Here is a 25205-nt window from a genome sequence, read left to right on the forward strand (position 1 = left end):
AGATGTCACTTAGACGTACCTATATATATTTCAATTTAGACTTATTTATATTTTTTCGTTTAGGCTTGTATTATATTTGCCTTCGGGTTTATATAATCCGTTCATCTTATTTCGACTCTTCAAAATTCAAGAGTCTATCCTCAATTGAGGTGAATTAATGGCCTTCCAAATACCGTTTCGATTCCTAACATCACTGAAGAGACATTAATTGTCGAAATCCGGATAAGGTGTTCAAATTTTTGCACCTCATGTTTGCGGTATACCACCTTTTCGGCAAGTTTATTGTTTTCTGTTTGGTATTAAATTATAATAAAGGATCCATTTTGTTACATCTTGTGATCCGTTTATTTGGCAATCGCCAATGGCAGTCAGCAGGGTTTAAGAACATCCGTTGTTCGACCTGTAGTTTTGTTTAAATATACTATTTCACTTTTTCGGTCTTTTGGAAAATGTTGTTTGTGCTGTATTTAAACCCCTCTACCAAGAAATTTGTTTTGCATGCACGCGTATAAAAATTGCGGTTTTTATCCAACGCAATCATAGGTTTGACCGTTGTTTTCAATTAAGACTTATATATATATATATATATATATATATATATATATATATATATAGAAAAGCCACGGAAGTTTTCTGTTTCGTTCTATGTCCCAATGTCTTCAGTATATTTTACTTGAATAGATATCTTATTAAAATCCTCATTTTTCTGTCCTTAGTGGGCCTCTGAATACAGCTGGTAGGACAATGGTAAAATATTGAGTTCAGAATTATAAAAAAATATAATAACATATCTGATTGTGATATGAATCTATAGTTATATGGTACACATCTAATTGTCCATAATACAATATGTCATCCGATTCTGAAAACTGATCCAACCTATATGAGAATGAATCAAGGAAGTTACACAAGGCCACACAGCACATCTAATACGACAAACGCTTGAACAAAACATTTGAAGAAAACGTTTCAAACTAATATTCAACAGCATGACTAAACCGAATGTTTGACAAATTTGACATCATTGAAAATCGAGCCTTGTTGAAAATTCTCCGATTCTAATAATAAACTCATCATAGCTACCAGTCTAAATATATTGTACGACAGACGCGCTCTCGTCTACAAATGACTAATCAGAAACGCTCCAACAAAAAAGATTAGAAATACCAAAAACAGTTGAAGTTGAAGAGCATTGAGGGCTCAAAATTGCCAAATACATTTAAAGTGATTTATATGCGGGAAGAAAATTCTTAGTATTTCGCAAAATTCAAAGTTTTGTAAACAGTTAATATAAGATTATGATCATATCTATGATACATGATGTCAATACAGAATAATCCTTAAAGTTTCTACCTCGTCAAACTAATGATGACATTTATTGTGTGACGTAAAAAGTTGAAGTAAGAATAGCATTATAATATGTAAATTTACCGACTGTGTCTCATTTCCAATCGTGACATCCGGGCTGAGCCTTGATTCAAATTGCAGATAACGTATTCATGTATGAACCCGGACTTGATCCGTTTAGAATTCATGTGATATTGTATATTCCAAACAAATCCATTGGATTTTAACATCAATAGACAACTAAGGCCTTGTATTTGAAATAATATTTTAAAATTAATGATAAATAATTGGTACACAACATCATCGTAACTACAAAGAGCAGTAAATGTATTTTCGACAAACTTTTTATATAGCGCATGCTATTGCAAAAGCATTGCTGTTTAAAAAAAAGAAGATATAAGATAAGAATTGTGTTTTTAAAGAAGGATTTATACCAAACTATTAATGATTAATATACTGTTGCATGTCTATTTCAGTGAACTTGAAATTCAAAATTGCTTAAATTTAAGATTTCCTATATCACGTGGTAATACAGAAACTTCTTATTAAAACATTGATATTAAATTTGCAGTTACGCCATCATCTTCTATTATAGTTACAAGCACCTATAAACTCCCTATGTCTTAGTCTTTTTTCATTTTGCCCAGAATTTTTCATATTTAAACATTTACTTTTGCAATTCCTTTTGTCCATGTTAATCGTAATCAAATTTGGCGTTTCTAATGCGTCCTATTTTGTTTTTATGCATTTCATTAGAGCTTTTCATTCTTTCATTTCCAGCGAACCTAGTCAAGAAATAAGAGTCAATTGTCCCTAAATCGGTGGTCTATGTTTACGCTTTTATGAACCATGAGGGTTTTCTCCAATGTATAATATATCGAAGAAATTCATTTAACTGAGTGTTTATCCTAAATAAACCCTGCGTGGAAAGCAATCGTTGGTTACAAGACCTCTCTTACATTTTTCGTAACGCGTCTATTTGCCTAATCAGTCTTAGGCATCACTTATTTTACTGAAGTTTTTTTCTACCCCAAGATATAAATTGTTTTAGCCGAATTTGGCATAACTGCTTGACATTTTGTTTTTCAAAATCTCTACAACTTCGTAACTTTTGTTATTTACTTTTCTTGTAATTGATTTGGTCTTCCAGCTGTTTTAATCCGAGCGCCACTGATGATCTAATGAAGACGAAGCGCGCGTCTGGTGAACAAAAATATAAGCCTGATATTTTTTTACAACCACTCGGTCGATGTCACTGGTGGTTGAAGTTTCGTCCCCGAGGGTATTACAAGCCCAGTAGTCAGCACTTTTATATTGACATGAATTATCATTGATGTTTTCAATTTTTATAAACTTACTGTATATAAAGTGTTGATTTATTCGTAACACTAAGGTTTTTCTACTTTAAGGTATAGAATGCATTAACTGTATTTTGAATAATTATGTATTGTAAATCTCGCTGGAGCAAATGTTGAAGAGAGTGTGATGTTAGGTTGCCTATAGTTATATCAAAATCTATGTTTTTGATATTCATTTTAGTGGGTTTTTTTCTGAAACAGACTCAAATTTCACTGTCTTCAGTGAAAAAAGAGGCAGAAAGGAAAATCAAATGTCATAAGTCGAAGGGAGACCAATAAAACAAAAACAAACAAAAAATGAAAAGACAAACACCAGTCTGCAAAGCACTGCATAGAAATCTAAAAACTGAGCAACATAAACTCACAAAAAGGTCAGGATGATCTCGTGTGCTTTGGAATGAGTTACAGATTTTGCTACATAAAAAACAAGTTTAACCTCGCCACATGTTCAGGTTCATGTCACAAGTCAGCGGTTATCATAATTCATATTATGATGTTTCTGTCATTTGAGTTATATTGTATTAATGAAGTTCAATGATATTCTCTGGTAATCCATTCCTTACCTCGGGATGATACAGAACTTGAAATACTGTATAGTCACCTGTATATTATTGAAGACCGTATGTTGACCTTTAGATGTCTAGCCATCTTCAAAACAATTGCGTATCTAAATTTTATAGAGCTTTTTGAACTCCTTCTAAATTCACTCCAACATTGTCTGTAAGTGAAGATATGTAGAGTTTTAAACAGGTTGAGTAGACACATGCATGTAGTTTTAATGTCCCAATGTGAAACTATAGATGTCTTTTCTAGTTTTATTATGTTGTTTGTTTCCTGTGTCAGAAACATATATCGAACATTTTCTTAAACAGTTTATTCCTTAGTTAAATTGTGTCATATCTTGCAGTGAACTTGTAGTAAGGAATAGCATTTTTTTCTTTTCATATGTATGGCGGATTTCGTGTATTTTGTCTAAAGTAACACGTCTTTAGCCTCAGCTAAACTTATCAAAGCATCTTGTTTTTCTATCTTCACCCATAACAAGATATTTTACATACAGAACATGTCCTCCTTGCTTGGTGTAAAAATAATCTTTTGCAAATAAAGAGATTTTATTTTACTAAGAGCGAGAGTTAATCTGAAATTAAACGGTTCATGTATATCTGTTAAAGTTAGTTTTCCATCTATGTAATGTTGCCTTCAAAATATTTTATCTGGAAAAAAAACATCATTTGTCTGTTCCGAAATTAAGGCGACACAGTTTACCGATTTTCAAATCGCTAAAATAGATGGAGAAATCAAGGGAAAAAACAAAAACTGATGGAATCACATGAACTACAAAAGGAGAGAGACCGGGTGCTTCAATAGGGCAAGCATCTGTCACCCTGGATGCATCACCTGCATGTCGCAGGTAAGATGAAATACCGACACATCTTATCGGTCAACTAATGCGTGATGGTGACTGTAAAACTTATGTTGTGTCGATTTCAGTCGTTCTTCCTCATAACTCTATTGCAACAGTGTTTGTGCAAGGAGCAGATCACTGTTTATGAAGTCCGTATAGTGTGTACATGCACAATCGTAATATAAACGGTGATATGACTCATGAATTAGCTTTAGAGACGACAGGAAAAGATATTGAGTTTGAAATTTTATTCTAATAACAGTCATTTTTTGTGCCGTATCTTGATATACAACTATTATAAACGTACAAAAGCGACTGGAAATAACTCAATATCATCATATGTTTGTTGTAAAACTATTCATAATAATAGATAAAGTTTACGTCTGTAAAAGAAATTAGTGTACTCACAATTAAAGTTTTAAATTTAATAAACAAGTATGATAGTACTTAGACAAAACAAGGTAATTGAGATTAATACTATGAAACTATCGGTGAATAAGAAAACTTTACTGTCTACGTATATCAAATCTATCGAAAAACTGATCATTCCGAAACAGATAAAATCTATGATTGAAAGAAAGTATTTAGTGACTTACAACAAGACCGTAAGAAGAGTCTCTCGAAAAAAACAACTTTTAGCATAATTATAACGATTTTTTATTCCAATTGTTGTCATAACAGAAATATTCATAATCACACCATGACGCTATTGAATGTAATGGATATTCTACATTTAGCATGCTTTATAATGAAATTAGGTTTTTGGAAAGACTCTCTTCTAAATGTATTCAAAGCTTTCATTTTGCATCAATCATAATAATTATCATGATGTCATAAATACACCAAATCGGGCATACGCTCTATTGTGTGAATCTAATATCTAATGTAAATGTTATGAATCTAAACAAACTCGTTCGCTATGCCCGTGCCTGTAGTGACGTTTCAAATTTCAATGAACGTTATCTGTGCATTATGACATTTACGGTACCAATTCTAAGTATTCCAAACTTCAAGTATTGTAAAAATAAGATATCTCAATGGGATGATTTGATTCATAAAGCAAACTATTGTTCAATATTCTATTTATAACAGTAAGTTTGTTATAGCGTCCATAAGATATAAAAAAATGTTATCTTTAACAGAAAAATAAATTATTATTCATTGCATAACACAAATCGATTCGATTCTGTCGTGTTTGTCTTTCAAGTAAATAACAATACAAACAAAAAGGACAACGTTGTTTTAAATCTGGTATAAAATTTATCACAAAGTATAATTTGATAATGTAATTATATGATGGAATGTCGTCTTACTTTGTGGCCTTAATTTTTTAAAACAAGTGTTATCCACTCTCTTTTTATAAACATTACTCGTACCAACTTATTTATTAGTAAAATTTGTAAAGTTTGATTTGAACTTGGTTGTTTAAATCTCACAAAATACATATGCCTAAAACACCTTAACTTCAGTGTTCCTTTAACTAAGATGTCGCTCACTATAAAATTTCTTAGTTAAGTAAACTTTCAAGATGTATGCATACAATTACTGACGTCTGCACGAAGGTAATATTACGTATGTTTGATTGTTTACATAGACTAATCAATTTAACCTTAATTTCGAACTGGGGATACATTCAAGGTTGGTGTATTTGGATTTGAACATTCTTAAAACTGTAAAACGTCTCAAACGAATTCCTAATTTGAGCAGTAGAGAAAAGATTGTTTTAATAATATAATTTATGATTCAGCATAAATTCGGTTATTAGTGTAAGCATAGATTACTTGTGTTATTAGCTGTTTCATCTCTATTAAATGTAGGCTATCAGATGTATGTTTGTCAATGCGCAATATGACTGCGCACGCGATCTTTTCATTTCGACATTTGAAAGAAACAGACGGAATATTATTTGGTGATTTAAAGATTTAAAGAAAATTATTTTGGTGATTAAAAAGATATAGGATCCACATTGTGCAGGTTTTGGTACCACTTTTCTACAATTGGAACTCAGGTGGTATAATTAGAGTTAGTCTCCCGCAACAATTGTGGGATATTTAATAGAATATCAGTGTTTTATAACAAATTAATTTCAATTTATTGCTTATTTTGCTTATTTTTACATGTTATAATACTTTTACTATCCGGAGGTAACGATCGGTGTTTATGTATAAGAATTGAGCTATTAATTTTTTTTTATGTACTGTTACATAGAGATATACACGTTTTATTCCATTTCAATTCAACGCTTGACACCGATCTGCACATTTCACTCCGGCGGTCACAGCTTAATGCTAATTGAAGGTTACGCATGTTCAACATAATTATTTTTTATCTCTTCATGTATGCATCACCATAACCTTAACTGTAAGCATCATTATATATGCAATCGCAACAATTTGTTAGCTGTCTTATTATCTACCTCAGGTTATTACTATCATTATAAATGTTTTTTATCATCATTTCTAGATGTTATTATCATCATTCTAGATGTTAATTATTATAATCATTATAGATAGTTATATATAGTACATGTGTTTTAAATATCGTCTAGTATTCTGTTAAATTACCACTGTGTCCGTTTAATTACTTTGACCGATTTTATAATATAAATTAGCATATATCACCTCACTTGCGCTATTTTTAACAGCATCGTCATTCGGTACAGATTGTTTAATCAGCCTCCTCGCTCGTGTAACCCAGAATAATTTATTGTCGGAAGCTGACCGACATTTGTGCAACGGTATCACTTCACGTAAACACAAATATTTCATTCCTGACAGATGAATGTTAAACTGGTTGGTTATAGGCGTCAATGAACTTTTAAAGTTCGCTAATTGACAAATTCTTTATTTATATTCTGTTTTGGTTGTTCAATTTAATCTTATAGTTGTTTGGCACTAAGATGAATACACGAAGGTCATCAAAATGATGGAAAGCCACTGCAACATTAGGAGCTGCATCTAGACAAGAGGAAACACAACTTTAACCAGGTTCAGTACCAGCATCTAATGATCCCCCAACTTCAGGATGATAGTTGTTCTTTTGATGAAGTAAATCGACCAGGTAATGCAATCGGTAAAGATCATTCAAATCTCACGCAAACAACTAGTTACTCTCCTAGTCTTGATTAAGATGTTAGTCAGTACTTAAAATAAAATCAAAAAATCAAACGGGCGAGTATGTCATCTTTTTTCTACTTAGGAACAACTCTATAATTGATAATGATCAGCAAAAAGTGTCATATGAACAGGGAAAACTTGTTATTAAACCAGTTTTGCCTCATACAAAAATAACAAATAAAGAAATTGAACTTGAGTATAAATATATTGTTGCTGAGATACTTTTGCAGTGGAATTAAGCTAGATATAAAGTTCAACGGTTAGGGACTAGGCATTCAACAACTATGTTAATATAGCAGTATTATTATATCCTCAATCGATTTGGCTGTCATTAAAACGAATATTATGTTATCTACGTTTAATGTTTACAATATATACTTGATAGTCCTTGTACAACTGTTCACATTATTTAACACACATTTCGATGTTTCTCTTTCGAATACAAAATCTTTCTATTTAGATACGTTACAATTTGAGATAATAAATTCCTAACGTAATGTATCTACAAGCTGCGATGCCGATTACGATTTGAACTTTTCTTGACCTTAGAAATGGTATATAGTAAATGTAAGGAAACCGTTAACTCTCTGAGATTGTAAGTTCATGTCAACGATTTGCAGACGATAATCTTTTCAAAGATTAAAACTTTTGGTGATCAAGTTTGTAAAAGTAACTTGCAATCGAAAATAGTGTACAAACGATCTCTACGCTAATGATTAATACTAATAAAAAAAAAAAAAATTATTCTAACAAATGAACTAAATTACAAATAATATTGTCATCTCGCCAGATATCAAGAAAAATATATATATTATTGAACTCGATTTAATTTTATCTAAGACTGACCAGTGCTTCGAAGGAACCACACACGTTATTGATGAGCGGCCTAGATATGCTTATCCTATTTTTTGCTTAAACGAAATAGCTTACTATTTACAAGTTTAGACCTGTCGCTGGTTAATTGCTTTGTTATAAGTCCCCTACCGATTGAGTTTAAGGGGACTTAAGGTTCTCACTATGTTCGTCTGTCTGTCTGTCCACATGTCAATCCGGCAAATCAGTCTTCTACATTTTTATACGACCGCAAAAAAATTTTTGTGGTCGTATATTGGTATGACGTTGGCGTCGTCGTCGTCGTCGTTGTCGTCGTCGTCCGGCGTCGTCGTCGTCGTCGTCGTCCGGCGTCGTCGTCCGAATACACATTAGTTTTCGCACTCTAACTTTAGTTTAAGTGAATGGATCTCAATGAAATTTTACCATAAGGTTCAATACCACAAAAGGAAGGTGGGGATTGATTTTGGGGGTTATGGTACTTACAGTTAAGGAATTAGGGGCCAAAAAGGGGCCAAAAATAAGCATTTTTGTAACTTCCAGACATAACTTGTGTGTAAGTATATGGATCTCTCTGACATTGTACCACAAGGTTCCATATCACAAAGGGAATGCTGGGATTGATTTTGGGGGTAATTGCCTCCAAATTTTAGGAATTAGGGGCCAAAAAGGGGCAAAAAACAAGCATTTTTCTAGTTTCATGACAATAACTTGTGTGTAAGTGTATGGATCTCTCTGACATTGTATCACAAGGTTCCATATCACCAAAGGGAATACTGGGATTGATTTTTGGGGGTAATTTCCTCCAAATTTTGGGAATTAGGGGCCAAAAAGGGGCAAAAAACGCATTTTTCTAGTTTCAGGACAATAACTTGTTTGTAAGTGTATGGATCTTTATGAAATTGTACTGCAAGGTTCCATATCACAAAGGGAAAGCTGGGTTGGAGTTTGGGGGTAATTGCCCTAAACGTTTAGGATATAGGGGCCAAAAAGGGACAAAAAAACAAGCATTTTTCTAATTTCCAGACAATAACTTGTGTTCAAGTGAATGGATCTCTCTAAAATTGTACTGCAAGGTACCATACCACAAAGGGAAAGCTGGGATTGAGTGTGGGGGCGATGAATCATAAGGGGGTTCAAAAAATTTGGGGGGGGGGGGATTTTTTTTTCCCGTTTTTTTCTTTAAAATTTTCCATTTTAAATTGGTTATTTCTGATTTATATATAAAAGCAAATAATAATGATATGGTTTGAATAGCATATATGTGAACCTCCCGACAGGAGTACAATAATCCTGTTTTCAGGAGTCTCCTCCCGACCTCCGGTTGAAGAGGAAAATTATAATCCCGTGTATGAAATTTTTCATGAATGAAAAATTTCTGCCCAACATATCATCTCAGGCATCTGGTGTAACTCACATTACCTGAAGTTATATTTTACCTGTAAATCAATTAACATGCATAATTATATGGCTTCACTTGTCAGCTTGGGTGTCAAACATACTGGTAATCAATGATTTTTTACCTCAGGCTAACTGCCGTTGTGTAACAAAAACTGTGTATTTATTGGGTTACTTCCCTTGATTTATCCTGTTTTAAGTTACTTTCCTTTTAATAATGAAAACTTTTAAAAGAATATAAATAAAATATAAATTGAACAAATAATCATAAAAGGATGGTAAATAAATGATTTTAAATGTCTTAGGACAAATAAAAAAATAATAATTTGAAAATTATTTGAGGATTCTATACTTCCTTTCAAGGCTTAAATTGAAATTTATATAATAACTATGACCCTTGTTTTACAGTTAGAATGATTTTCTGAGTATGCAAACAAAAGCTAATTGCAGATAGTTAAACAAATGTTCTGGTTGCAATAAATGTTTTATAGAATATGAAGTAAAAAATTAAAGAACATACTGAAAAAAAAAAATGTTAGATTGAACATGTAAAATATAAAGATGGAGAAACTTTATAAGTACAAGGGTACTATAAACATAATAAATTGGATGGAAAGTTGAAGAAAACACACTTTAAAAGACCATTTTACAGCAAACGGTTACATTTACGACAAAATTTATGTCGATTAAAAACCTCCTGATCTGAGTCCCAATCTCCTGACCAAAATTTCCCAATCTCCTGATCTGAGTTTCACAGTCCATCACATGTATGAATAGGTAAATTAAAAAATTATAAGTTCTTAGACCACTTTCATTCTGTGTCAGAAACCTATGCTGTGTCAAATATTTAATTACAATCCAAATTCAGTGCTGTATCAAGCTTGAATGTTGTGTCCATACTTGCCCCAACTGTTCAGGGTTTGACCTCTGCGGTCGTATCAAGCTGCGCCCCAGCGGAGCATTTTATTGTTTTCGTGCTTGAAGATATCGGTTTGATATTTGGTGTATTGTTTTATCATGACAAGTTACTGACCAAGTATGAATGTTGTTCCGGTCTGATGATTTTGTGCAGAGCTGTGGTCAAATACACACAAATAATTAGTTTTCCGCACATTTTTTCGTCATACTTGAAGACGTTGATTTGATAATTGGTATATAGTTTTATCGTGACAAGTTACAGACCAAGTTCGAATTGCGTTCCAGTATGATGATTCTGTGCAAAGTTATGGTCCTTGGACTGAGAAAATGCACTCAAATAATCAGTTTTCCGCATATTTGTTCGTCTTACTTGAAGATATCGATTTGATAATTGGTATATAGTTTTATCATGACAAGTTACAGATCAAGTTCGAATTGTATTCCAGCCTAATGATTTTGTTCAAAGTTATGGTCCTTGGACTAAGAAAATTCCCCCAAATAATCAGTTTTCCGCAATTATTTTTTTTTGTTATTGCTTGAAGATATTGATTTGATAATTTGTACATAGTTTTATCATGGTAAGTTACATATCAAGTTCATATTTTGTTCCAGTCTGCTGATTTTTGTGCTGAGTTTTGGTCCTTGGACTTAATACTCTATAAATTCACACACATTATCAGTTTTCCTCAATTTTTTGTTGTTGTCATGCTTGTAGATATAGCTTTAATAATTGGTATATAGTTTTATCATGACAAGTAATTGCTCAAGTTTCGAGTTTTGTTCCGGTTTGGTGATTTTGTGCAGAGTAATGGTCCCTGGACTTAATAAAAATTTACTTAATAATCAGTTTTCCACATTTTTTTTTTCTCGTCATGCTTGAATATATTGACTTGATATTTGTTCTATAGTTTACACCATGACAAGTTATAGATCAAGTTAATATTTTGTTCCAGTACAATGAATTATTAACCGGTAGTGGCTATGTATTGCAATGCATTACTTTCAGAATGCTTGTTTTGATAGAACTCCTTTCTCTAAATATCAGTTTAGGAGTCCTAAAACAGTCACTGAATATTTTCGGATTAAGTCAAGGGATACAAAGTTCTCGTTTCTTCAGGAAAGGCGCTGCTACAGAGCTGCCACAAATGGTTGACCTGATTCTAAACCTCAGACAATGTGTTCATGGAAGTCTATGTCATTTCGTTCAAATATTCAAATACAACAATGGGTATAACTGTTTGAATTTTTTCTAATTTTATATTTAGAACTTGCAATTACTTTAGTAATACTAACCGTTATGTAAGATTAGCAGTTTCGCCAGTAATCATTAGAGTTTGGTTTCCACCTTTGTAGAAAACGAATTTATTCAAGTTTGGAATATACCAGGTGGCATTCATCTTGTACAAGATTAAACTGGAATTCAGTTTTCAATATCTCTAATTTTACACATATGTAGATACGCGGAATTGATTGAATTGACAATACGACAGGAGTATAACATATAAGATGTGGGAAAAAACATATAAGATGTGGGAAAATACTGTGAATATAGTTTCTGTTCTTTTACTGAATATCAGATTGTTGTGGTCTTAAGTTTGCCAAATAAACATGACATTATTCCGTAGTAACAGAAACAATGATTAGAACCAGAAAGAGGATAATCAGCTGGCTGGCTAGTTTGATCATTCGTCAAGGGGGATATTGCAATCAATACATACGATACTCAGATGTATCTCCCAATTCCATATTTAAATGCCAAGATGGTGAACATTTGACTCATATTGGTAATACATTTTGCTTACCACATTTCAAGGCGCGGTAGAAGCCTTTCTTGTCTACACACCACATACTTTCCACAATGTGTATTAAGAAATTGCATGATATTCATTAGAATTCAGTTATCGTTAGGGTTTAAATATATGAGTCCTTTATATTGTATTTGGCTCACAGCTTCTACGCAGCTCTATCCGCTTTTATGGCGGTTGACCCGACAGTCATTTATGACTGTCTTGGTCAATTTGGCACATTTCGCTGCGTTTCCTTTAAATATGCGTCATTTGGCGTCATATTTCATTTAGCATCCAAAACATTTGATATTGTGGGTCTCTGTATCCCAGGACCACCACACAAAAATTTACGAATCTCTGTTTCCCAGGATTCATTTAATTGGATGCTTCATTTATTGTAAATAATTAGTTATCTAGTTATCTATCTATCTATCTAGTTATCTTTTTGTAGTCTGCCAATATGAAAGGTGACTACGTTTAATTAATTATCTATTTACTATATATATATCTTAATTATTTATCTATTTAGTTATCTAGTTATCGTGTCGTAGTTTGCCAATATGAAAGGTGACTACGTTCATCCAAATATCTATTTACTTTACATATATATATCTTAACTGTTTACCTAGTTATATGTGTTTATAATTTTATAATAAAGCTGTGGCCAAATACTGCCAATACCGTGTTTCTAATCATTGCGCATCAATAATAATAGAATTTATGATTCAGCATAAATTCGGTTATTAGTGTAAGCATAGATTACTTGTGTTATTAGCTGTTTCATCTCTATTAGATGTAGGCTATCAGATGTATGTTTGTCAATGCGCAATATGACTGCGCACGCGATCTTTTCATTTCGACATTTGAAAGAAACAGACGGAATATTATTTGGTGATTTAAAGACCCACCCACCCACCACTATGTCTTATACTACCTAGCATAATATATCATGAACATATTTTTGCTGTGTCTTTACTATATTTTTCAGGATGATTCTTGTACAACAGTTCGGATGAACCGTCAACTAAGCAGTATATGTGGAACATCAGATTATTATCTACAGTGTACTTGTCCGTTGTTTGCTAGTATAGCTATGCCATCTCAACGTGTGTTGTGTTTTAAGACTATTTATTCTTTAGACATTTATATCTACAGTAATTTGTGACTTCGTTCGTACATGTATCATGTAAGAACAATTTTTGTACGTGCCGGTTTACATGAACATTCCGTAGTGATATTTAGTTATGGGCACATTTCGCTGCGTTTCCTTTAAATATGCGTCATTTGGCGTCATATTTCATTTAGCATCCAAAACATTTGATATTGTGGGTCTCTGTATCCCAGGACCACCACACAAAAATTTACGAATCTCTGTTTCCCAGGATTCATTTAATTGGATGCTTCATTTATTGTAAATAATTAGTTATCTAGTTATCTTTTTGTAGTCTGCCAATATGAAAGGTGACTACGTTTAATTAATTATCTATTTACTATATATATATCTTAATTATTTATCTATTTAGTTATCTAGTTATCGTGTCGTAGTTTGCCAATATGAAAGGTGACTACGTTCATCCAAATATCTATTTACTTTACATATATATATCTTAACTGTTTACCTAGTTATATGTGTTTATAATTTTATAATAAAGCTGTGGCCAAATACTGCCAATACCGTGTTTCTAATCATTGCGCATCAATAATAAATTATTAAATGAGAAAAACATGGCTCACAGGCATAATATTCCTGTACTGTAGCCTCAGTGGATATGAAAGGATCAAGAAGGAACAAACAAACATATTTCACACATAAATATACATAAAATGCCATGGGGAGATATTGTCAAGATATATAAAAGTAGAAGGACACCAATATTATGTATGGACTGCTAAATGATATTTCAAAATGATCCACTAGCAATTTTGTTAAAAGCAATCAAAATTTTTATCGTTGGCGGTTTCGTTTTAAGAATGACATGTATTAGTAAAGTTTGAACTTCAAAAGTTCCAAAATTAGTCGTCTTTATCAACCAAGGCCCAAACCATTCATATTTCTTTGACGTTTATATTGAAGTGCAGGGAGTTTTAGTCTTGGGACGAACAACTAAATAATATAAAAGCATATGGTTTTCATTAACATAAAAGGAACAAAATTCATTTTCAATCAATTTTGTGTTCAAAATATTCTTTTATGTCTTAAAAACTTTTTTGTTTTGTCCCAGGTAGTGAAACGAATTCAGGGTAATTTGGTCGTCCTACTTCTAAAGAAAAAAATTGTATAAAAAGCCACCCAGAATGATTCTCATTACATCTCTGCTACTAAAACTCTTATATCTACATCATATTTTACTGGGGAAAAAACTAACGTTCAAGCTTATTTATATAAGCATACATGAACAAAAGTATAAAACAACACTATCCTGAATCTCATGCGTTTTGAGTAGTGAACACTTTTTTGCATTATACAGTAGCAAGTGTGACCTCGACGGCCAAGTGGTCTAAGTAGTTAATCTACTGTATCAGTGACTATTAACTTGTCAACACTAAGGCTGTTAGCACGGGGCGGATGCGTTCGACTCCAATCTTAAATAATTAATTTTCAAGGGTGGTCAGTTTTTCTGCCACAGGGGTGTAGCTCTCTTTGGGCACTCCGGTCGCATCCACTAATTAAAAAAAAGACAGCCACGATATAGCCAAACGCGCTTAAAATGGCGTTAAACAATCAATGACAGTAGAAAGTATGAGACTAGAGGGTAATGTAAAAGTATGTAACTATATGTATTCCTGTTATCTCTGATATTGATGTTTATTCGTGATGTTTTTATTAAGTTTCAAATCGTCGTGAATATTTAAAAATATACAAATAGATTTTTAATGAATAAACATTTATTGATAAAACGGTAGCTTATCATTCCGTTTTCGTCGAAACCGCATATCCTTGACTATTGCTATCTATAATTTTCTTAATTCATAATATCCCTATACCAACGGTTAATCTTGTTTATTTTTCATAGTTGACGGAGTTTAATGCATATTTCTTAAGATTGTTGGCCGGGACTTAAATCAATAAAGATTTTACGACGGAAATAATTACTTGCAGATGTTTTTGCATATCAATTACGTAATTATGGAGGAGTGTCTGTTTCTCTACCTTAAGTGTTTACTAAGGAAATCGTAACTTGAGTGGATTTACGTATACGGACCAAGCCCTCAACATGATAAAAACCACCAACAACTATACTATTGTAAAGTACAAAAGTTCTAAAACTTCGACACCAATTAACAGAACTGTTTTACATCAACTTTTATCTGTGTTTTTTAAAATAACCAATGCTTTCAATTACCAGTTTAAGAATGTTCAGACTCCTGTAAAGAGAGATATTTCCGATAGACATGCAAAATTCCAAAGACAAGTCTATATTGTATAAAATAACTCAAGAATATTCATATATAAAAACATTTAAATATAAAAAAAAAAAATTATTTAAGGCAATTTTTAATAACACTGAACATGTACAATTAATCTTTTTTTTTGTAAAAAAAATCCTTAGACGCCATCACAACATTGTTATGCCTTTTAAATTATATAAGAATAATATAAGGAATATATAATACATTGCTTTTGGGTTTTCAAATTATCCAAGAAATAATGCAACGAATAATATTTGTTTAGATTTTTAACACATTTGCGTGTCACTTTATTTGATTGTTTACATTATTTAACAAAAAAACTATATGAATTTATCAAGTTAAATTTTATTTTTAAATATCTAAAGGCACTATTTACACTTTCTGTAAGTGAGAACCGAGAAAGTTTGGTTTTGTTGTGGTTTGTGTAATATTGATGTCTGTAAAATTTTGACTTCTTCGTAAATTGTAATATCGAAATGAAAAACAAAATATTATCGTTTTCATAACAGTGTGGACGAGACCGTTTCTTGGCGCGCTCAGGTCATCACTTGACTGGGTCAGATTAGGTAAATGTTCGTCTATAACGCCCACTTATCACGTCGTACTTATTATAGACATTTAAACTGTTGGGTCGCCAAAGGTTCTCAATGCCTAAATGAAAAATACGAAAAACTAATACAGGAAAAACCCTTGTGTTTTGATTAATATTGAATACTTAAACTTTCTTTACTGGCGTTTTTGTTATGTTTTGATAAACAATTATTTTGATATTTAAACATAAGAATGAATTTATCTAGCTTTAAAAGCTACAATGTATGTGTTGGCTATTATCTTTTTCGGCCGTCAAAGCAATTTAACCATTGCGGTTGTCTAATTTTTTCACTTAGTATCTTTTAACTTTTATCTTGTCTAAAATTTTATTTTAGAACGAATGCATGATCAACTTTCAATAGTTGTGCAATTACAAAACATAGGCAAAATATACTTTCGGACGATCTTTTTCGTACTTGCAAGATATTGGACATTAAAATGCTATTTGGACCAAGCCTTATGAAATTTACATTTACCCCACGAAATATTTAAAATGTATAGTTTGGTGTACATAGAAAACTGGAACTTTCCTGCTAACTACTATACCTGTGAAAAACCCTTAATACCAGAAACGTAGTCATGATTATGCACCGACTATTCTTCCTTTTCTGAATGTGCACATACATGAACATTACTTTTTCAATCTCAGTGTCGTATTTTTTTTTTCGTAACTAATATTGAATGTAAATCAATTATTTTTTTTTTTACTCGTTTTCTGAAACGAAGTAATTTTTTTTAAATCATTTTTTTTTAATCGGCCAAACTTACACCACACACACACACAATAATGGACGGCAGTTTATATATCAACTGCGTCCACTTTAAGATCGCAATAAAAATGTGTATATAATATATGTAACATGCAACATCCCCCCCCCCCCCCCCCCCACACACACACACTCCCCGCCCGACGACTTAGTACTGGCACAATATGTAGTGGTGTTAATCTAGTTTAAGATGTTACCCCTCCCCCTTTTTTTTTGTGTCTATCTCGACTATATTTGTCATTAAACAATACAAGAAATATAAACTACCAACAGGATTTCCACATCTAGAGAAAGGAAATTAATTTTTAAAATGCGGACAAAATTTGCTCGCAGCGGAAAAAGTTACAACCACATTCTGACTTCGAGATTAAGTACAACCATGAAAGCGCTTTTTCTTTTCTTTCTTCTGTTGTTAGTTTTACTCAGTTATTTTGTGTCATGAATTGGGTATTGATGTCATCTGGTATGTTTTTAAATATGAAGAAAAGGGGATCAGGTTGCGTCATTTACGCCAATGAGACACAAACAAACGACAAAAACATTAAAAAAACGGCAACATTCATTCTTCAGCAATAGAATACGTTACAAGAAAAAAAGTTTTGTAAGTACTCTTTTCACAAACAAATCCTATGCATTGAATAAATGGTAGGTTACTCTTAAATAATCACAACGTGGGAGTATTTTTTTCCCTTTTAGGTATTTTGTGAATTAACCCCATCAACTTAAAGTTTTTTACAATGAAAATCGAAATGTGTAAATGTGTTTTCGATTATTTAATGACATTAGCTCTGAACATTTATTATTCTCTAAAATGAAACTGTTGTATGTGCTGATATAAAGAATATAACAAATTCCTCTTAAGTTTTGTGAAAAGAATTTCATTTTATGTATCAAAATGTGTAACAAGTGATAATTTAAATCCCCACTGGAAGGCCTCTGACAGACTGGGTAAACGCAAAATCATTTTTATCGATAGCCGATGACAAATACGTTCAAGGTAAATGTTTCAGTATTATTAACAACATAAGTATTACGGTTGTCCCCACTGTTACGGGATTACCTCTACATCAATCACAAATTTTGTGTACATCTAATATTAAAACTAATGAACATTACGTCTATCTTTAATCAAATCCATTGCAAAATGAGGACAATATATCGTTTTCACAAGTCAGTATCAAATATTGAACATTGTTTATGACATTGTGACATTACTTGAGTATAGAAATATGAATCCTACGACTTTTCCTAAAGTTGTCAAAAGGAGTAACGAGGTATCGCGCAGTAATGGATTGGTAATTGACTCTTATCTAATCTTAACACATCACCAGATTCGTAAACCATCTGTCATATATAATTTTCTAACCCTGAAACTAAAATTTGTATCTTAGATGGTATGGGCTGTTCTGTTATGGCCTTTTGGTTTCATACTCAATACTTCTTTCCTATATGTTTTCATTCCAAACATTTGTTCTCGGGCGTATCTGATATCGAGTATTTAAAAATGTGTCAGGCGTACAGAAATTTTATCGTATGTTTTGGTATATATACCTCTAGATCGATATCATTGCAAGTTGACCATCAGTTCCTAAGTGTACCATTTGTTAAGTATGAAATGTCTTACTTATAAAAACTACCCAAAAACTTTATAAGCCTAGTGAATATTCACTCTAGTACATGAAACAGCATTTAAAGATGATTCAATGGTATATGAAGAACAAATTTTAAATGGCGTCGAGATGCAAAATAAGTTGAATTTGTATTTTAAATTGTTTTCATGAAATTTTATTTCTCTTGTTCAGCCAATATACACATTGATTAAAACTCGTCTCCCTTGAATGTATGTTAAAAGCAAAAAAAGATAAATGAAAAAATGTCCACTGTACTTTTTTTATTGAATTTAGTTAGTACGCTATGTATCTTAATATAGAGATACTCTAGGGATACAATTGATAGTATTACATTCACAGTCACACCCTAGATCAGTAGAACAAAGTGCTCGTGACAAAAGTGACTTGCTTTTCCATTAAGTTAAGTCGGTTAAGTCATTGTGTCTGAATTTTAGTATGAAACTTTTTCTGAATATGTTTTTCTAGCGCCTAATTTATCAATTGTGGTGTGTGTCCTTGTGTAACTTCTTCATTTCTTTTGTACATTAATTGGATCTGTTTATTGATAGGCGAGACAAATTGTACTATGAACAATTAGGTGGTTGTAATTTAGCTATGTATTTATATAACTATCAGATTTGCTTATTATACTTTTGAACGTAAATTGGACAACAATAGGTTCAGTTTACGGAGGTAACTTTAGAACACGAGCAGACACAAATTGCATTTTAACATCTAGATAGTTTACCAACAAACCAATTATGTTTTTTAGTTGTAATGCAATCACCAATCAATTAAGTCAGTTATTTAGCTGTCATAATATCTTCATACTGGTTTCATACAACTATCATATTTCCTTGTTAAATTAATGTAAAATGGGACAAATGGATCGAGCTTTTTTTACGGACGTGAGAACAGAGAATAGATCTGAATTCAATATTTTCAATTATTCTTTCTTGAATTCAGAGGCCCACTGAGAGACAGCAAACATGAAGATTTTAAAAGAAAATATATTAAGGTAAAATATTCTGCAGGCAATTGAGCAAAGAACATAACTTAATTTATAAGTAGAGAAAATAAATATCATTGAAATTATTATTTTGTTTTTATCAAAGTGACTCCTTTCTTATTTCTAATTAAGAAAAAAAAAAGGATAGGAAAAAAACCCTGACAAAATCAAACGTTAGACTTTATCAATCAACGAAACGAATGGAAAACAACTGTTTTATTCCTTACATGGAACAGGCATTTTCTAAAGAAAATGGCGGGTTAAATAAAAGCAACAGTAGTATACCGCTGTTCAATAGTCATAAATCGATTAAGCGAAAACAAATCCGGGTCACAAACCAAAACCGAGGGACACGCATTAACTATAAGAGGAAAACAACGGAACAACAGAAACACTGAACTGCAACAAAACAAACGTCAACATACATTGAATAGGCCTATTTGGTAACAACTGCCATATTCCTGCTTTGTACAGGACATTTTAAGACAAAATGGTGGATTGAACCTGGTTTTATGGCTAGCCAAACCTCCCGCTTATATGGCAATGTTAAAAATACAGCTAAAATGACAATATTACGTGACAGGAATACAGTACAAATAAATGCAAGAACACTCAGAACACAGCAACACATAAATAAATAATATAATAGTACATTACAACATGTTAACCACATAATAACAACGAACACCTCCCATGAATCTACGACAGCACACCAGGACACCACAAACGAATTATAAACTGTGCGTCACACGAATTTATCAACGCCACAAAAAGTGTAGACACGTACAAGAACATAAGATTGTGTTTGTTATGGTGTTATTTTATGTATTTTCGAACCAACCTGGTTTTATTGCTATCTAAACCTCCCACTTATATGACAGTTGTTTATAGTTTTGTTTTTTTTTGGACAAAATCGGGTGAGCAATACAAACAGACATAATAAGTTAATTTGACAATAATTGGGATCATCCAGCAGCCAAAACTGTGTAAATATACATCACAGACATACAACACAACTAATTAAAAAAGTTAAAACAAACAAAATGAATTTAACAAAGACACTAACAAAAAAGTTGTTGTAGACGAAGGTACATACCATTTACAGTTTAAACTTTCTCGATTAGGTACAAATTAACTAAAATATAAATACAAGGGTAAACAAAATGAAAATAACATTGTTGAAACAACTTGCGTCTGAATCGCACCGCAGGATATACCTGCTCCTGGAACGCACAACGACAAAAACACGAAAGCGGGATGCATAAATACCTTATCACGTTGAAAGCCATACGACTAATAGTAACATAGTAGCACGGAGACATATAAAGTGAAACTAGTAAAGTAAATAAAAAGATACACAACTTTAGCTCATAAAATCTATAACGAAAGACCACCGTGTTTTAAATGTGAGGAAGACACTGAATATTTATTTATTAGGTGTTGAAACTTTCCATGAACTTTGTGAGAAAAAAGACGAGACTTTCTTTGACAAAACCCTGGCTTATCAATTTGTTCCTCAGACACCGATGGCGTTTTAAAAAGTCTGAGTAGCAGCTACAAGCTCTTGAATATCGTACGAGTTGAAAATGTATAATCCATACGCGGGTGAAGCTGGTATATTGGTGCTGAAGTGAGGGAAAGTTATCATGTCAAAATTGAAATCGTCTCGTTTCTCATGGATTCTGGTACTTAGATGATCGCTGTTGTCAAATTAGAGGTAAATGTGTAGTAATGAGAAAGGAAAAGAAGCTGTATATGTAGTTTCTTTAATCTCTAGTTCAGAAGGATATATTAATGGGACCCAATCAGAAACGTTTGGATTGTCAATGGAAAAAACAGCATCAATATACTTGAAATTAAAATTAAATGATCTAGCATCTTTTGTCTTCTTGTTTTTTACAGGTGTCTGAAAGAACTTCGACTTATAGGAAAATAAGAAAAGGTCGGCCAAGAGAGGTGCACTGTTGGTTCCCATTGGAATGCCGATAACCTGCTTGATGTAGAATCGAAGTTATGAAGAAAGATGACTCAGTGGACACCAGCATTTGTATTGTTCATTTTCTTATATGCAATACGTATACAACCAAAATAATAACAAATTAGAATAAAAGTTCAAATTTCAAAATTTTTTGGGAAAATATAACTGTGTTACCTCTTGTTTCTGCCATGATGTAACGTGTTCATGCGATATATTGAATGACAAAAAAAGATTAGTTAATTTCTTCTATACAAAATCAGAAGATGTTGATATTCAACCACAAAACGATAACAATGGAATGACAGTGCGTAAATCATCTTAGGTTTTCAGAGCACATGTGATCCCTCCAGGTTTTTTTTGGGGGTGGGGGGGGGGGGGGGGGGGGGGTAATTTTTGCTCTGTTTGTTTTGTTTTTTTACTTTGTGTACACCAATCTCCAGTTGCGTTTTGTGAACAAGTTACACTGATTGACTCAAGGTCAATCGTCGTTTACGACGTCATCGAACAATCGTCTCTTACTGTGACGTAATAATATAATCATTGTGACAGGAAATTTACTGGAAAGTGACGAGTTCGAAAGTCATCTGTTGTTCTGACGGTATCTTCTGTCTTTTTTATGGAACAAAGTTCAGACAGTAAGTAGATTTTTTTAAGGTTTGTTAATACTAATGACAATAGACAACATTTGAGACATATAACTTTACACACGATTACTTACACATAATGTATAGACATTCTCTATTGTTATAGGCCGTTCATTTACAGTAAGATGTCTTTTACGTTGTTTAAACGTGTTCATTCTGACCTAGATAAATAAAAATAAGGAGATGTGGTGTGATAGCCAACTAAACAAATATCAAACAGAGACCAGAGAACGAGGATGTACACAACTACAGGTCACCGTACGTCATCAACAACGGGGAATACCCCATACCGTATGGTAAGTTATAAACGACCCCAGCATGAACGAATTGTGGAACATTCAAAAAGAGGAAACAAAAGGCCTGAAAAATGCTTAAAACAATACCCCAATATGCAGATAGACACTTACGACACCAGTTTAAATACAGAATATAGACTCTTCACTTGGGACAAACACGGAAGAATAGTGCTTGGTTAAACACGTTTGTGAGTGTTCAACCTTATCCTTACTTTGGATAAAAGAGTTATATACGATAAACTAATCAGATCGGTACGACAAAAATTAAATAACAAAGAATCAAATAACATAGATTTAAGATTGTGAGCAGTTACTGAAAGCAAGTTCAAATCTAGTTTTAACGATTTAGGCCTAGTGTATTTTTTTTATACAAGCAATTTTGTAGATTATGAATTACTGATTGTTTGCTATTCACTTTGTATTGGATCTAGCCTTCCAACTGTTTTGATTCTGCCGTAACTGATGACTCAATCATAAGCCTGGTATCTTTGATTATGCCGTAACTGATGACCCAATTATAAGCCTGGTATCTTTGCTGAGTGTTTCCCTGACTAATATATCAATCAGTAGATATCCAACGTACTTAGTGAAAATACGTCATTAACGGTCTGAGAAAAACATGACCCTGAGCAATACCAACGAATAAGTATCGACAGGATGTGGGATCATAATATTTAGTAATTGTATGGTCATACATAGTCATGGTTTAATTCATTAACAGCTTAATAATGTATTTATCAATATATATATGCATAGATAATGATCTCAGTGGAAATGACGACAGCTTTGGTTCAATGTCTGCAGTAAAGCATATTGTTGTAACTGAATAGCATTCAAGTATAACATGCAGCATTTTTTTTTTGGGCCTATGATATTGATAGAATGAAAAACATTAAATCCTTTCAGTCGTAGATGAGTTTTATTGATGAACTAATACATTGATATAATTGTGTCCCTTTCTTACAGAAATAAAGATAAACATGTCAAGATTCATATAGTTAGAAACAGAATGGCACTTCTACCATTAGTTTTAATTGAGTTTAATATGGGCCATAACCTTACCACAAAAGATAAGTGTCTCACATCAACACTATTGTTTGCAATCTTGTGATCAACAATATTTTTGGTTAGGATATGGTTTATATGCAAAAAAAGAACGTTTCCGAAAAGGGATGATGTTGAATTTTTTCTTCAATGTATAGGGTTTCAACCAGCATCAAAAGCACAAATTACGTTATTGATTTTTAACAGACTAATACTATATGACTATGTTAACAATGTTTATATAATAACAGTGACCTTATTGCTTCACATTTAGTTAACCATTGACTTTTAAAAAATATAAAATGTCAAAAGAATTGACAAATAAAACATGTATCAAATTACAACTTCTTTCCATTGTGCAGTTAAATGGATAATATGGATGGATTTAAGATAATTTAACCTTCCTTTATTCTTTCGGTCTGTAAGAGTTTTACTTTGGCTCGGTCTATTTTTTATCCTATCCTTTGTATATTTATTGTGCCTTTTATTTGTTATATTCATTAAATCCTCTAACAAAAGGTTATCACTTAAGTAGAAATAAAGTGTACTACACTTTTATCTAATTGGTGGAAATGCATCTGATCGATTAATTATTTCTAGAATAAAATACTGGTAAACAATGCTGGCATTTCAATAAGTAAATGCAAATAGATTTATTTAAATTTATGATATGTCGATATTTCTCATTTTAAGACTGGTATCTATGATGAGTTTACTGTTGAAGGGTCCTTATGTTTTACCTTTTTTATTAAGTGTCATATTATCAAAACGCCAGACTTTATTCAGACTGACAAAATGATAGTTACAGATAATTAAACTTGAGAACTGTCTGACTCACATTGGAACGATATGTTTGGGTAAAATATAGTTAAATCTAAAATTATAGATAAGGATGTAAATGAATAATTCCTCCTTCTTTTGTTTTCTTATTTTCTTTTTCTTCTTCATTTTTCCCTCCTTTGCTAGAACCATAATAATATTTCATAACTATCGTGGAAGGAGTTGAATAGAATTCAGTGATAAAATAGAAATAAAACAGTTGATATTAAATATATATATATATATATATATACAAGTTTATTGTTTTCTGTTTAGTATTAAATTTAAAATTAAGATCCATTTATTACATCGGTGATCCGTTTATTTGGCAATCGCCAATGGCAGTCAGCAGGGTTTAAGAACATTTTTTGTTCGACCTGTTAGTCAAATGCGTTTTGTTAAAATATACTTTTTCACTTTTATGGTCTTTTGGAAAATGTTGTTTGTGCTGTATTCAGACCCCTCTTCCAAGAAATTTGTTTTGCATGCACACGTATAAAAATTGCGGTTTTTATGCAACGCAATCATAGGTTTGAACGTTGTTTTCAATTTAGACTTGTTTATATATACATATATATATATATATATATATATATATATATATATATTTAGTATCAACTGTTTTATTTCTATTAAGAATTTAATTATAATTTATATAAATATGTGTGTGTTTTGTTCTAATTTCTTTTTATTATTGTATACTCAGCATTGATAGAACTTTTCATTTAGGGGCTGTTTTCGTTACGAATTTTGTGTACAAAATCATACGGGTTATAAAACAAAAGAAACTTGTTCTCACCCCATATATATTTGTTGGTCCAATGCACCTTCACTAGGAAGAATCCTTCTTGTCATACCACACTTTTCTATCGCATT

The 25205-nt window shown here is 32.1% G+C and overlaps 1 long non-coding RNA gene across 1 annotated transcript in view; it reads right to left on the reverse strand.

The window, feature by feature from the left end:
- Positions 1-24384, reverse strand: part of LOC127736010 (uncharacterized) — a 42236-nt gene extending 17852 nt beyond the window's left edge. The window contains exon 1 of the long non-coding RNA XR_007998687.1: positions 23524-24384. This is a non-coding gene — a long non-coding RNA (uncharacterized LOC127736010). The remainder of the gene's footprint in view (positions 1-23523) is intronic.
- Positions 24385-25205: the final 821 nt, after the last annotated feature.

This window comes from Mytilus californianus, unplaced genomic scaffold, assembly GCF_021869535.1.
Source record: "Mytilus californianus isolate M0D057914Y unplaced genomic scaffold, xbMytCali1.0.p SCAF_3, whole genome shotgun sequence".
NCBI lineage: Eukaryota > Metazoa > Mollusca > Bivalvia > Mytilida > Mytilidae > Mytilus > Mytilus californianus.